The sequence below is a fragment of the Octopus sinensis genome, linkage group LG15, assembly GCF_006345805.1.
Source record: "Octopus sinensis linkage group LG15, ASM634580v1, whole genome shotgun sequence".
NCBI classification, from domain to species: Eukaryota; Metazoa; Mollusca; class Cephalopoda; order Octopoda; family Octopodidae; genus Octopus; species Octopus sinensis.
The window spans coordinates 29,127,769-29,144,337 of record NC_043011.1 but is presented as its reverse complement, the minus strand read 5'-3'; the positions used below and the strand labels follow the sequence as shown (position 1 = coordinate 29,144,337).

General features: G+C 37.6%; 1 protein-coding gene and 3 non-coding genes across 4 annotated transcripts in view; all 4 read left to right on the top strand.

Annotated features, from left to right (window-relative positions):
- Positions 1-758: 758 nt before the first annotated feature.
- On the top strand, positions 759-922 carry LOC115220102. The gene has a single exon (XR_003882474.1). It is a non-coding gene; the product is annotated as a U1 spliceosomal RNA (small nuclear RNA).
- Positions 923-5,212: 4,290 nt separating this feature from the next.
- Positions 5,213-5,376, top strand: LOC115220100. Its single transcript, XR_003882473.1, has one exon. It is a non-coding gene; the product is annotated as a U1 spliceosomal RNA (small nuclear RNA).
- A 2,149-nt stretch (positions 5,377-7,525) lies between these two features.
- LOC115220093 lies at positions 7,526-7,689 on the top strand. Its single transcript, XR_003882465.1, has one exon. It is a non-coding gene; the product is annotated as a U1 spliceosomal RNA (small nuclear RNA).
- A 3,856-nt stretch (positions 7,690-11,545) lies between these two features.
- LOC115219841 (serine/threonine-protein kinase ULK4-like) overlaps positions 11,546-16,569 on the top strand; it is a 57,621-nt gene continuing 52,597 nt past the window's right edge. The window contains 1 exon segment of the mRNA XM_036509458.1: positions 11,546-11,696. The gene's annotated coding sequence lies outside the window, so the exon portion shown is untranslated.

Here is a 16,569-nt window from a genome sequence, read left to right as displayed (position 1 = left end):
AGGTAAAAACCATCTTGTTCACACATCGTCGATTGTATATATTGTACATGCGTGTATGCACAAATACACACACATAAACACATACATTACTTACATATAAATATACATACACGCAAACACATAATACATAAACAGTATTTACACATATACACACACACATAAATGTACAAAGAATGCATAAACGTAGTACTTATACAAATATACACACACACAAACACAATACATCCACAAAGCGTGCGCGCGCGCGGGCGTGTGTGTGTGTGTGTGCGCGCGTGTGTGTGTGTGAATGTTGTATTTCTCACCCACTACCGCTTGACAACCGGCGTTGGTTTGTTTTCGTCTTTGTAAAAAATAGAAATCATTGGGTGTAATTTGAGGAAGATTTCGTTGTTATATCTAGCATGCCTAACGATCAGGTAAGATGCTCTTTTGTTGGTTTGTTTTGTGTAGTAAATGTATTACAGTAAATATCTTTATCAATAAACTTACAAATAAAACTGGAATTGTCTCCCTTGTTCATTTACCGTTACTGTTGGATTAAACAAGGCTATAATTTCTAAGTTTTATAATATTTCAAGAAATTAAAGCATTATCTTACTAAACCATTGAATTAGAAATAATGAGTTGTAGTAGTTGAGCTATAATATATATGATGATATTTAGAGAAAATTAATATTTCAAGGTAATATTAGAGGCAATATCAGTGAAGTTACAATGCAAATATCGTTTATATGAGATTTGTGAACGCCTAAAAAAATATACTTACCTGGCACAGGAGTAAACCATGATCATCTAGGTGGTTCTCCCAAAGTGAGGCCCTTCCATTGCACTCCGGTTGGGTTGACCTTTGCGATCGCCCCAAATGTGGGCGACTCGGGTGCGCTATTTCTAAGTGTGGGGTCTGCGTTCGCGCTCACCCCGTCGTATAATCGAAGAATAGACTATCAGAATTTTTCCGCCTCACTTTTTATAAATTTCAATACAGTCGTTGAAATGAAAAGAAGCATCTCTTCTTGTGAAATGTAATTCTTTCACTCCTCACCATTCCAATCCTGACCGATTTTGGCTCTTCAAGAATTTGAAAGGAGCCTGTTTGGTTTATATATTTGTATGAATCTAGTCGTCTCAGCTTCGTTTTTCCTTGGGGCTGGCCAGATTGGAGCAATCTCGAGTATATCCAGCCGAAATTGCAAACTTAATCTGGAAAGAAGACTCTGAATGACCCAAGACCACCATCCTCGTTTACACTCTCACATTTATTGATGTTTTTTTCAATATTTTTCTCTCATTAACACATTTTATGGAATTATAATGCCGAATGTAACACACGCGCGATCTATTGGTGGGATATAAGCAACAATAATGTGGTGTTATGAGCCTTGCTGTGTTGTAGGGAAGGATCGGAGGTGAGGGAGTAGGCATGTCCTGTCAGAAGTGAGGTCTGTGGAAACCACTGGAAGTTCCGTGGTGGATATGCGGCATTCGGTGAAGCACGAGAGTCAGTCGACGGCGAACAGCACATCAGAGCGGACGTGTGAGACGGTCGAGTAACGGATAGCGCGCAAGGACGTGGAGTGAACATTGGAGTTCGTGACAAGACGTGGATGTTGAAAGTGACCCTTTCTCTGGACCGACAGGTAAGACTACGGTAATTCTCTCTTCGCTTCTGACTTTTTTCTTCCTTTACAATACAAGATATTTCGGTTCAAAGGAGAAAAAAAAAGTGATTGGTTTGGTCCGTGTTTCGAATGAGACGTTTAGGCTATTTTGTGTGGGGGAGATATTACTGCTTGACTGCAAAATATTAAGTTGGTGGCAAGACTCCAAGATACAGATGATCTAGCGAGTTTTATACCGTTGTACCTCGGTGGATCGGCGTTGGCGCTACACCTGGAAATGGAAGAGAAGGGCCAGTTGAGCGCAGAAAAAATAGAAGGCCGTCTAATGGAGGTTTTCACAGAAGGACCATTTATGGCATATGGTCGACTGGGGAAAACAAAGTGGAGGGGCAAACAGGTCGATGTGTTTCCCAACGAAATCAGGAGATTGGCTATACTCGTGGGATATAGAGATGGCACGTTAAAACAATCCGTAAAATTAGCCTTTGTGACTGGATTTCCTGGCCATGTGTCGGTCGAGCTACAAAAGCTGCCGAACATTCAGTCTATGTCAATGAGAGAGGTGCTCTCTCGGGCCAGAATCATCGTCTCGTGTTGCGGGACGACACCTTTGGCAGCGACTGCAACACCGAGAAGGGGTCGAACAAAGAGCGGCGGAGAGGAGTCGAACAAGGAACTTTTTCTTTATTACCCACGAGGGGCGACATAGAGGGGACACTACAAGACATTGGGGACATAGAACATTATAAAATAAAAGTATGCAAGATGAAATTTTGAAAAGTCGAACAAGGAACGTGCGCGACCCCTCAAAGGACAGTGTTTTCGGTGTCAGTTTTCCCACATGGCGGGGGACTGCAGGGAACCCAGGCCTGGAGTGATTTGCCATTGATGCAGACAGATAGGCCACATCGCTGGTGAATGTGTGCAGGGAAACGGTCCAAGGGAGACTACTGCGCTGCTGGTTGTCCCGTCGAAGGAATAGAGGCCTGTTTACAGTCGTTGCCAGTAGTAGAAGTCGTGATGAACGGAAAGGTATCACGAGCCTTCGCAGACACGGGCTGCTCAACAACCCTAATGACTCCAGAAGTGGTAGAAGAATGCGGTGGAGTAAGTAGTGTAAGGGCTGTTACAGATGTAAAAACCAATGTTTTTTGTAAAGTTATTGTTGTAAGTTTAAGAAAGTAAGATAATCACAGTTCGTCTCGCAGCGGGGGCGAGGCGGCTGTCTCATCTACACCCTGTTTATATTCATTTCATTTTCATTTTTTCATTCGTTTTGTGTTCCCGCGTGTATTTTGTATTGTCCTCTCTATATAATCAGGCCATTGTGCCTATAATAAAGAATTAGCCGTAATTCTCTCTTCGCTTCTGTTTTTTTTTTCACAAAAAAATGGTAATTAAAATGTTTACCCCTACTTCAATGTGTGTGTGTGTAAAGGAAAACTTTTGGCAAGACTTCCGCCTATCCTGCCCCCCCCCCCCAAAAAAAACCCACCCTTAAAAAAAAATTTTCCACACAACTCCTCGCCCCCACCCCCACCTTTGGCTACGGGGAATACGAATCTACAAAAAAATTGGCAAAAATCGACATTTCTAAATTACCACCCCACCCCCATTTCCTTCATTTTAAACTTTTTTTCACAATTTTTTTTTCAATATATACGGAAAAATACGGAGATTATGATTCTGAAAAAATTTCCAAAAATCTTTGTAAAATTTTTTTTAAGAATTTTTTTTTTCTAAATAAGCGGAAAAATACGGACAAACATTTCAAAACATTTCTGTATTTACGGTTACGGCTTTAGGGTTAGGGTTAGGGTAAGGTTAGGGTTACGGTTTTAGGGTTAGTGTTGGGGAAAAAAGACAAAATTGAAGAAGTTGTGGGGAAGGGGAGGAATTTCCCAACGCCGATTTTTGGCAATTTTCCGGAACCTCCATATCCGAAAACGGGGATTTTGGGCACAAAAAATTACAAAAATTAACAAATTTGAGAGAATATGGGGGTGGGGGGACGGGCGGAAGTATTTCCAAACTTTTCCTAACAGAAAAGTATACTGTTAAAATGAATTATCTTTTACATACTACTTTTTTGAAATCACTGTTTATAAGTGCCAGCAATGACCTTCTCAGGATCTAAAATATTTTGTATTATGAAGAGAAACAATCGAGGCCGGGCAGTGGGATAGAAAAAAAAAATCATAAATATAAAAAAATTAATTCCGTAAATGTGTTTATGGAGAGAAAAATATTGAAAAACTTCAATAGATGTATCAGTGAGAAAGAAAGAAACAAGGAGGGCCATCATAGGATGTGCTAGAAATAACAACCAAATCTCCATTAAAACACACACTTTTTCTTCTGAGAATATTTACAATACTTTTCTTTTTACTGAAAAGGATCCTATCATAGTTTTACTTGCAAAAGAATTCGCCAAGATTGGTCCGGAGTGTGATGGTGAGGTGGTGGGAGAGTAAAAAAGAATAAATTTTGAACACGTATCTTCATAAAAAGCTGACCTTCCCATTCACGAAAAATATTGTTTACACATATATTGGCGTTGTTATACTACGTGCTACCCAGAGTGTCCCTTAAGATTGCCATCCCTTACCTCTTCCCTCAATCCTCTTTTACAGGCTTATACAGTAGATCCGTAAGTACTATCCCCGTAAAAGTGCCGTCTAAGCTGATCACCCCATTGCCTCCTCCCCAACTATGCTACAAGCATTGATTGTAAAAGTCTTCCGTCAGTGGTTTTGTTTATAAGATATTTTATTTAGTAGTAAAATTTTTATACTTCAATAATAATGTTTTACTTGTTTTACATATTTTTTTCTTGAATGTATGTCTATATTTCAACGAAACACGATATTACTTATTCCGGGCATCAAACAAATCTTTATTGAGATCACTGTGGATCAAACACAGAAATAGGGGCAGCACAGGACAAACAATTACATAGAATGAATGAGTTCGTGTTATATAAAAAATTTTGCGATTATTATATACAAAGTATAAATAATTTACAAATAAATAAAGATTATGACTACTTAAAACTTAAACTTTAAAAAAAACACAATCGGTCGTACGTACACTGACGCGCGCGCCCGCGTGTGTATACTCTATTTCATTTGCCCCACCACTGCTTGACAACCGGCGCTGGTTAGTTTTCATCTTTGTAAGAAAAAATAGAAATCATTGTGTGTAATTTGAGGAAGATTTCGTTGTTATATCTAGCATGCCTAACGATCATGTAAGATACTCTTTTGTTGGTTCGTTTTGTGTAGTAAATGTATTACAGTAAATATTTTTATCGGCAAACTTACAAATAAAACTGGAATTGTCTCCCTTGTTCATTTGCCGTTACTGTTGAATAACACGAGGCTATAATTTCTAAACTTTATAATATTTCAAGAAATTAAAGCATTATCTTACTAAACCATTGAATTAGAAATAATGAGTTGTAGTAGTTGAGCTATAATATATATGATGATATTTAGAGAGAAATTAATATTTCAAGGTAATATTAGAGGCAATATCAGTGAAGTTACAATGCAAATATCGTTTATATGAGATTTGTGAACGCCGAAAAAAATATACTTACCTGGCACAGGAGTAAACCATGATCATCTAGGTGGTTCTCCCAAAGTGAGGCCCTTCCATTGCACTCCGGTTGGGTTGACCTTTGCGATCGCCCCAAATGTGGGCGACTCGGGTGCGCTATTTCTAAGTGTGGGGTCTGCGTTCGCGCTCACCCCGTCATATAATTCAAGAACAGACAGTCTACCAACAGAAGTTGGATTTTCGCCTTTTGACAAGATTTTCTAGGTTGTTTCTCTTTTCATTTGTCTTTCAATTATGAAAAACATTTTGGCTGGGTTTCTCTGTCAACTTATTTTCTCCAAAGCACCCGCGGATACTGGTAAAAATCGATTTTCAGCCATAACTTTTGCCAATCTCCATGTGAGTTAATGCTAGAAACGAAAACAAAGAGTGAACTTTTAGATTAATACCCGCTCGTTTTCCACCAAGAAATTTCTCGGAATGTTTGCGTGGAATCAAGTACCCTGACCTCCTAATATGCTGCAGATCCCTTATTTTAGTTCGGTCAGGAAGGGGGGGGGCGAAGGGGACCCCCATTCCCGGAATCATTGGGAATTTTCTTTTTTCGTTAAATGAATTTCTGTGACCTAATATGCTACAGAAACCTTTTTGGAGAGAGAGAAAAACGGGGTGAGGTGAGGTGGAAGCTCCTAATATTTTACAGAAAAAAATTTCCAGAGTATGAATTATATGGTTCGTTATTGAATATAGATATATATTGTAGAGACTGTGATATATATCTGTAGTGAATCTTGCATGTATGAAGTGGATTCGATCCACCATTCTCAAATTTAAATTATCACTGCAGCAGAACTTTTCCCACGGTGGAACAATGGTTTTTCTCTGACAGCAGTTTTATATTTTCCAGATGCCTTTAGCTAGGCCGAAATAATGTCTTCACCGCTTGACCCTTTCTAACCTCTTCTACTTCACCAAAAGCTAGAATAGAGATAACAAGACCACCAACTAAATCTATTGTTCCCAATGATATATCTAGCCTTCTGGATAGTTATATAAGCAAGCATACCCCAAGCAAAAATCAGTTAGTCACTTTGGTGACAACTCGTGAGTTGAGAGAGAGCTAACATCGGTTAGTGAACCGACCACTAGAATCATGGAAGCAGGCAGACAAAACGGCCAGAGGGAAACAGAAAGACAACGTCCCACACTCTCTCACTCTCACTAGCTCCAATTCTGTTCTCTTACAACGTCATTCTGTCTCTCTCTGTAACTACTACTAAACAATGTAGAGGCCACAAACACAAACTTTACTTCGCATGCTTTTGGATTTATCATAACCTGCTCGTCGAGGCAAGGTATTGTAACGTAACGGTAAATAAACTTTTCCTTAAAACTTCATGCATTATTCATCTTTCACATCCTACAGTAAACAATTATAACAACTTTTGATCGTTACAACTGCTGACTTCGACACATCATAAAATTGTTTACTAATCAATTTCTGCCGTTACATATATATATATATATATATATATATATATATATATATATATATATCTTAGAAAATGTAACATATGTGCATATATATATATATATATATATATATATATATATATATATATATATATATATATATATATATCCTCCCCAATTACGCTACAAGCATTGATTGTAAAAGTCTTCCGTCAGTGGTTTTGTTTTATAAAATATTGTATTTAGTAGTAAAATTTTTATACTTCAATAATAATGTTTTACATAATTGTTTCTTGAATGTATGTCTATATTTCACCGAAACACGATATTACTTATTCCGGGCATCAATCAACCGGTCGTACATTGGTATATATACAGATATCATATACGTGCGTGTGTGTATGCTCTATTTGTCCCGCACCACCGCTTGACAACCGGCCCCGGTTAGTTTTCATCTTTGTAAAAAATATAAACCATTGTGTGTAATTTGAGGAAGATTTCGTTGTTATATCTAGCATGCCTAACGATCATGTAAGATACTCTTTTGTTGGTTCGTTTTGTGTAGTAAATGTATTACAGTAAATATTTTTATCGGTAAACTTACAAATAAAACTGGAATTGTCTCCCTTGTTCATTTGCCGTTACTTTTGGATTAAACAAGGTTATAATTTCTAAACTTTATAATATTTCAAGAAATTAATCATTATCTTACTAAACCATTGAATTAGAAATAATGAGTTGTAGCAGTTGAGTTATAATATATATAATGGAATATGCTGAAAAATTAATATTTTAAGGTAATATTAGAGGCAATATCAGTGAAGCTACAATGCAAATATCGTTTATATGAGATTAGTGAACGCCTAAAAAACATACTTACCTGGCACAGGAGTAAACCATGATCATCAAGGTGGTTCTCCCAAAGTGAGGCCCTTCCATTGCACTCCGGTTGGGTTGGCCTTTGCGATCGCCCCAAATGTGGGCGACTCGGGTGCGCTATTTCTAAGTGTGGGGTCTGCGTTCGCGCTCACCCCGTCATATCAATCAAAAATAGACGTAATATAAAAAATTTCTCGCCCATTGTGTGCTGTGTTGTTTCGGGCGTTCATATTCAACCCGTAAACTAAACGAAAAATAGACTTTTGCAATTGACGGATATTTTATTATTATTTTTATAATTATTATTATTATTGCAAGGACTATAATAATAACAACATCGAAATATACCTTAGGTATGAGAACCCAGGTTCGAAATTTCCTCAAGACACTTGAAGAAGGCTGGAGGGTACACCAGCAGAAACGTTGTGTTAATAACAAACATGAGGACGAATATCCATCAATTGTACATAATAATGGACCAGAACGGACATTAGTTTGAAAAGAAGGCATTGACAAAACAATAGAATAATGTCTGTAGATTCTATTAAATTTTGAAAATGAAATAATTTTAATAACCTATTTTACAATTATTTAAAGTGTGTATATATTTTGGGGGGATACCCTGTACAAACACACACATACATACATGATATACAATCCCGTTCTTCATTCGGTTATATTGCTCAAACCTTGGGTATCTTTAGCACTCCAGATCAACGATGATCAAGATTTTGTAGTTGTGACCATCTCGTCTTAAGTCATATATTGGGTAAAGATGCGCAGGGTGAGATATCACTGCTATATCTCCATCAGCTTGAACTGATGATGTTGTGGTGCACCTGAGCACTGTATACAATAATTTCATTATATATTACTAGCAGTATCGCCCGGCGTTGCTCGGGTTTGTAAGGGAAATAACTATATAAGCATTTTTAGAGAGTTATAACCAAAAAAATAGCAAAAAATGCATAAAAAATGGAAAAAAATTATGGTAAATTTTTTTTTAAATCGTTGACTCATCGTAGACATTTTTAGAGAGATACTTCCCTAATATAATAGCGAAAAAAAATACATTAAAATGGAAAAAAAATTTTTTTTTAATCGTAGACTCATCGTAGACGTGCGCTAATACCCAGAAGGGCTCGATATGAATCACGACTATAAGATACCCGGTTTTGGTTAAACTGCACCGCAAAATGTGGGAGTAGTTAGGAATCTAAATCGTAGGAGACAGACACACAACTTCTCTATTATATATAAAGATAATAGCAAATCATATTGTATACATAAACAAACATGGAAGCGAATGAAAAAATTAGGGCCCAATTGGAACCGAACCTTGCCCAGCTCTAACTATCCTACCAGAATCTTTTTTTGCAATCAGTATTGAACGTGGTTCAATTTTTATACCATTGTAGTTAAATCTATGCATATTTTCGTATTCCTTTTCATTTTAATCCACCGTTTGATGTTGAACGGAGATCGAAATACAGTTGCGTGATATTTTCCTTATTCCAACAACAAATGTTGCATTCAGGAAATCTTTCAAGGACTCTTTCTAATAAATCAACAGCTTAGTTTTTCGTCACCATTTTATTTCAGTTTAGACATAACCTACCACTTCTTTAAAAACAGCGCGGTTGATATTTAACTCCAGGTCAGCCCTAATAGTACCTGTACTTGTGGCGACATTCACCCTGGGCGGGTTGAGCCGGCTTCTTCTACCGCCCTCGAGGCATCTCGAAGAAGTTGAAAGAAGTTTCGTGGGAATATGTGGATTTCACAAGCGGTCCCCAACAATCCCGCATGTGGAGACATCCTGTTTGCCGCAGATTGTCTGCGGACGCAGGGACAGAACGACCGAGGAGCCGCCAGTTGCCGAAACAGACACTCCGAGGATTTTCACCAGAGCCCCCGTCTGCCGGGTTATGGCCCTAATACCACTCGGTGTCAGACCAATCCGCCTTGGGTGGCCCTACCAGGAACCGAAGTTCCCGACGGCATAGCTCAGACACTACCCGTTACCAGCGTCCCCACCACGGTGAGGAGGTGATGGACTTTGGGGACGCAGCCCTAATAGAATAGAGCAACAATGTTTTGACGGCGATCGTCGCATTTAATTTTTAGGCTCGGTGTATAAGTATATTCAGTGGGCCAGGACACTATCCAATGTCCTCCCCACCACTTTTCTTTTGAAGGCGACGGGATGTGACTTGAGGGAGAACTGTATTGTTTTAACGAGTCGATCAACCACTCGAACTACCTTCGCTGGTTCGTAAAATATAGTGTTGTGTAGGTAGACCTTATACACAACGCTATTTATGGTGTACTAGCAGTATCGCCCGGCGTTGCTCGGGTTTGTAAGGGAAATAACTATAAAGCATTTTTAGAGAGTTATAGCCAAAGAATAGCAAAAAAATGGAAAAAAAATGATGGTAAATTTTTTTTTGAGAGTAAAAAAGGTCGAGTTGCGTCCTCTAGACAGTCTGTGGTTTGTGTTTCTGATTCTCGACCCCATGTCGAATTTATCGATTTTTTTCAGAACTGGGGGAACTTTTCAAAATTTTCGCTGAATTATGACATTGGGCTATGTGTGTGTCAAGTTTCATCAGAATCGGTTGAAAGCCGTGGTCAGGGTGAGGGTACAACCTAACAGACACACAGACACAAACTGCCGTTTATATAGAGAGAGATAGAGCTTTAGAAATAAAATATTTGTTTGGGATCATAGTGTTTTAACGTTAGGTTATTCGTTAAATAATACTGTTTTCCTTGGCATTTTATTGTATCCTTGCCGCTTCTGTTTTGCCTCTTTAATTTCCTCGATTGTCAGTGACGATATTCTTGATAAATTCTACTTTTAAATTGATTTACCGCGATAAAATTTTATCACTATGGAATAGCAAAATTTAATAAAAATATGAATCATGTTCTGGTGGGCTGATTTTAAACTTTAGGGATAGAATTGAGCAAGATTTCCTTTTGTACCGCCCCCCCCCCAAACACCCCTTTTTTTAAAATTTAATTTTTTTTCTAAACAAACCCCCGTTTTCGGCTACGGAGAATACGAATCTGCAAAAAAAATTGGCATTTTTAAATTCCTCCCACCCCTAAATTCTTCATTTTCAACTTATTTTCACAATTTTTTTTTCTTTCAAAATATGCGGTAAAATACAGAGATAATGAATGATTCTGAAAGAATTTCCAAAAATTTTTGTAAAATTTTTTTCACAAAATTTTTTTTTTTTTTTGTCAAAATATGCGGAAAAATCCGGAGATTATGATTCTGAAAAAAAAAATCCAAAAGTTTTTCTACTTACGGTTAGAGTTAGGGTTAGGATTTAGGGTTATGGTTACGGTTAAGGTTTTAGGTTTAGGGTTTCAGGGTTAAGGTTGGGGTTTTAGGGTTAGGGTTACGGAAAAAAATTAAATGAAGAAATTGGGGGGGGGGGGTAAAGGGGGCAATCAATTTCAAAATTCCGATTTTTGGCAATTTCCCGGAATCTCCGTATCCGAAAACGTGGGTTTTTTTGGGGAAAAAAAAAATTTAAAGCAATAATTTGCGATAAAATAGGGGCGGGGCGGGAGGAAGTCTATCCTAGAATTGTAACTGGTAGTTTATAAATATTAAAAAAAAACAAAAAAAACAAAAGACATTTTCCATAATTTTGAAACTTTGGAATGTTACAGAAGTGGCACGGTCTTCGTAATAATTTTTCCTACTATAGGCACAAAGCCTGAAATTTTGGTGGAGGGAACAAGTCGATTACATCGACTGGTACTTATTTTATCGACCCCCGAAAGGATGAAAGGCTAGGAAGACCTCGGCGGAATTTGAACTCGAGTCGGAAGAAATACTGTTTAAACATTTTCCGGCGTGCTTAAATGATCCCGCCGCCAACTCGTCACCTTAATATTTTGCAATAATAAAATTCAGCGCATATACAAGTAGCAGCGAGGTAGATTGTTAGACATGTTCTCTCCCTTGACGCATTCTTTAGTGTTTAGTGCTGCGTTACCGTGGCGTTCCTAGTGATGCATAGAATCTCTTGGCTCCTTTGTTGCTCTGATGAAAAGACATGTGCGCTTAGTTACATTTAGGGGCTTACTTGTTTATTTTCCTTTACGTAGAAGACTTATTTATGATCAGCTATTCGTCCTTCGGTAACCACATTTTATTTATACAGAATTTTTTTTTTTATTGAAGTTTATAATATATTTTAGCCGAGCTTTGTATATATATATTTTTTATTATGATTCGTGTTTGGGTCAGTGTGTGTGTGTATATGCGTGCGTGTATATGCATGTATTTATGTGGCTTTTAACAAACAGCGCAGATGTGTTGAATAATTTTCACATTTCATTGAGTTTCATTTTAGAAGAATGAATCGGTTTTATAAAGAAATCGTGAAAAACAAAACAAAAAACAATAACAACGAAAGCTGAAATATATTTATTTCAAAACGATTTCTTTTCAATAGATTTGACACAATATTGATATTTGCTATGCAACAATATACCAGAATCGCGAATCGATTCCGGTATATTGTTGATAACAGTTTTGCTTTATCGATCCTGGAAGAACGAAAGATGGAATTTTAAACTCACATACTTGAGATATATAACTAAATACTAAGTTTATTGAATCTTGCGCAATACCATAACTCGTGCTCTTTATTTAATAACATTGATTTCTTATATTCCATTCTTCGTATGCTGGTGAACACACGGGGAACTGAAAGAAAAAGAAGAAATAGAGTGAGGTTTTAACGTTCATGTCTAACACAAAGAAACTAGCTAAACAGGTTCATTGTTTTGAATGAGTTTGAAATGAATTGTACACAATTCTTGTGCATGTACGAGCAAGAATTTGCCAAAATTTGGCTAGTGCTGTCGCTACTATATTATAACATCATTGAAGTTTCCATTTCATGCCTTGCCATTGTTGTAACCGTTTAACTCCAGGTCAGTCTAGGTGGAGCGGACGTATGATTAAAGGCATTCCAGTTGTGACCATCCTATATATTTTTTCAGTCAAAGTGTATCTATTATCGATTTTTGGTTTATGGTTACTACTACTTGCAAGACGAGTGACTGTGTTGGCTGGAAAGGTTTGCAACTTTTGAATTTATGTATTAAAAAAAAATAGTTATAGGAGTAGTGCAGACGATATCTAGTTTGAAAGAGATGAATTTGGCATGTCACACTTCATGACAATAAAACAAGATCAGTGTTATAAAAAATCGAACGAACGGACTCGATGGAAAATAAGTATATAACTACTTTTGGAGTTGCAGATCGAATTGGATTTTATCACTTCAGTTCATTTGAAAGTTAAGATTATGATTAGTTTGATATGATGAGTATTTACTTTAAATTCCTTTTATTTTTACCCTCCTCGCAATACTGAGAACCCATTCTCAGTTTTGAAGGTGTTACACAGTTTAATATACAATTCTCTCGCCAATGGCACAGCATCCTGCAGGGTTTTTTTTTTTCTTCCAATAGATGAATTTGAGTTGAGCATTCCAAACATAAAATAAATGTCAATTTTACATCATGCAAGTTTTCTGTAACAGTGGATCCTATATCGTTGTTGGTACCTATTCACATCTATTTAGGCCTGGATGTTGATATTCAAGTCTTTGCTATTGATTCAACGCAATGCTGGTAATGATAAACATCTTGTCTTATGTGCCAACAATTCTGCCAGCTTACCGCCTAAATGATGAGAAAGAAAAAAAATAGTAGGCTGACAAATAAACTTTAGATAACAATTAAAACGAGTAGTAAAAATTTAATTCTTTCACAGACACTCCTCCTGTCTAGGAACCCATTAGATGGTTGTTTTAAATGAGCGTTCTGTAAAATGTATCAACCAGACAAATATTATTTTTTTTTTAGAGTATTTATTCCCTGAATGTTAGGTACCAAGAGTCCAATTTTGTAAACTGAATCAAAATATTCTGTAATACACATTACACGCAGCATGAGAACACGCATCAACGCATACTAACAAATATACGCGCCAACATACACACGCAGACGTGTACAAACAATGCTTGCAGCATGCAGTACTGAATCAATGGGAGACAGAGACAGTAATCAGATACTTTCTCTACGCTACTATTTTGCTATTACTAAGTTTTTGGATGAAGTCGAGACTTTTTTTTTAGTAAAGTCAGCATTAAGTGACAGGGTACTACTTATAAAGAGTGGTCCCGGTGCGCGCTCTCGCATATCCGAGCTAGCTAGTCGTGACTAGTCGATCCTACGACTACCTAGCAAAGTAAATAAAACACAAAATAAATAATTTTTTTTAAAACAAAGTAAATAAAACACAAAGTAAATAATTTTTTTAAACAAAGTAAATAAAACACAAAGTAAGGATCGACTACGCACGACTAGCTCGTGCGGATGCGCGAGTGCGCGCACCGGGACCACTCTTCTTAAGTAGTACCAGTGACGGTATATTATTAAAGGCGGCGAGCTGGCAGAAACGTTAGCACACCGGGTGTAATGCTTAGCAGCATTTCGTCTGCCGCTACGTTCTGAGTTCAAATTCCGCCGAGGTCGACTTTGCCTTTCATCCTTTCGGGGTCGATTAAATAAGTACCAGTTACGCACTGAGGTCGATATAATCAACTTAATCCGTTTGTCCTCTCTGTAGTAAAGAAATAGGTATATTATTAAAAGCGGCGAGCTGGCAGAATCGTTAGCACACCGGGTGAAATGCTTAGCAGCATTTCGTCTGCCGCTACGTTCTGAGTTCAAATTCCGCCGATGTCGACTTTGCCTTTCATCCTTTCGGGGTCGATAAATTAAGTACCAGTTACGCACTGGGGGTCGATGTAATCGACTTAATACCTATGTCTGTCCTCTGTGTTTAGCCCCTTGTGGGTAATAAAGAAATAGATATATTATTAAAGAAAGCTAAAATAATAAATAATTTCCTAACTGTAAATAAATCAGTGAGATCATCAAAACGTTGTCTTGTAGAGAGCCTCAAAAGTATTTTATTTTCATATATAACATACATGCATGGAAGAAAATTACTGCAGAACTTTCACCTAATTCTTCCAAATCTTTCTGTTAAAACTGTTGAAACCATTTCTGGGAAATTTTTTTAATCAATAAAATATAAGTGCATAGACGGTAGTTAATGGCATGACCTCCTTTGTAAAACGTGATATGCAAAGCTTATTCCTTAATTTTTTCCTTTATTTGAATTTTTCATATTCATATTCTCATTCTTTAAGTTTGCGACCTCGTTTGCTTGGATTCCGTTCTCCACTTTGACTTAGGATTTTACGTATCTGGTCTGGTTTTAGCGCTTATTGTCTGTGTTTATTATATGCCTTTTTCACGTATTCTTTCTTACTCGTTGTCTGTTGTTTAAGTACATAATAACATTTACTCTTTTACTCTTTTACTTGTTTCAGTCATTTGACTGCGGCCATGCTGGAGCACCGCCTTGAGTCGAGCAAATCGACCCCGGGACTTATTCTTTGTAAGCCCAGTACTTATTCTATCGGTCTCTTTTGCCGAACCGCTAAGTGACGGGGACGTAAACACACCAGCATCGGTTGTCAAGCAATGCTAGGGGGACAAACACGGACACACAAACATATACACACACACTTATATATATACATATATACGACAGGCTTCTTTCAGTTTCCGTCTACCAAATCCACTCACAAGGCATTGGTCGGCCCGGGGCTATAGCAGAAGACACTTGCCCAAGATGCCACGCAGTGGGACTGAACCCGGAACCATGTGGTTGGTTAGCAAGCTACTTACCACACAGCCGAAATTTTTAAAAATATATTTCAGCAAAGATATTCCGCTAGTGAATTGGGGTGCGGGTGGTTAACTTAACCATTTCGATAAAAATATTTTTGAATGTCAGTCATTATATAGCAATCTAACCTACTCTGTATCTGAAATGCTTATGAAATTTAAATACTTGAATTTATGTATGTGTGAGTGCAAATTCCTTTTCCTCGATAAACAACAAAAAAGCCTCCCCCACCCACCCAACTGAGATGCTGAGACCCCTTTGGTCATGACTGACCATGGGATTGCACCTAGAAAGTTACCCTCCCAGGCACAAGTCCGGGCAAGGTTGTTTATGGAAGACCAGCAGTCGCTCATACATACCAGACTCCCCTCTCCACACCACCAATGTTATCCAAGGGAAAGGCAAAACTTGGCACCAGTGACGTCGCAACTCATTTCTACAGCTGAGTGAACTGGAGCAACGTGAAATAAAGTGTCTTGCTCAAGAACACAACACGCAGCCCTGTCCGGGATTCGAACTCACAACCTCACGATCATAAGCTCGACGCTCTAACCACTGAGCCATGTACCTCCCCTTCCCCCAAAAATACTACCTCCTTTACAAAATGTGATATGTAAAGCGTATTCCTTAGAATTGCGAAATTGAATGTTCTATTAAATATTTCTTGTTTTTCTATCTGTGTCTGCATTTCAATTGTATTGAAACATCTTTCTAATTCTAAATTATTAACTGGATCTTTACGTTGTTGCTCGATCTGCTGGAAGTAACAGTCGAGTGTACCTCAAACCACACACGAAACTTAAAAAAGGAAGGACACAGGATAATGTAACCTGAATCATACTTTAATCATTGATCATTGATTTGCTCAATCATGGCTTAGCAAGAAAAGCATTAACAATGGGCATTTGAAATGTAGCTGAGATACTTGAACACACTTTCCACTCTCACGTTTTTTGATAGCTGCAAGTGTACCCTCACCACCACTACCACCGACTTTGTTTCCTCATAACTTACAAAAAATGGATATTTTGTAATGAAATTTTCTATAGACACCTTTCAGATGGTATAGATTCTGAGGTAATTGTTCTGTTTGGTTACATTAAAAAAGTAAATTAAAATTAAAGCAAAGGGACGAATCAATCTTAGAGGAACTGTGGACTGTCATTCAGTTAGGAAAAGCTGGAGACAACATTCCTCAGTGGTTGGCACGGCATCGACTAATTATGGCACTGC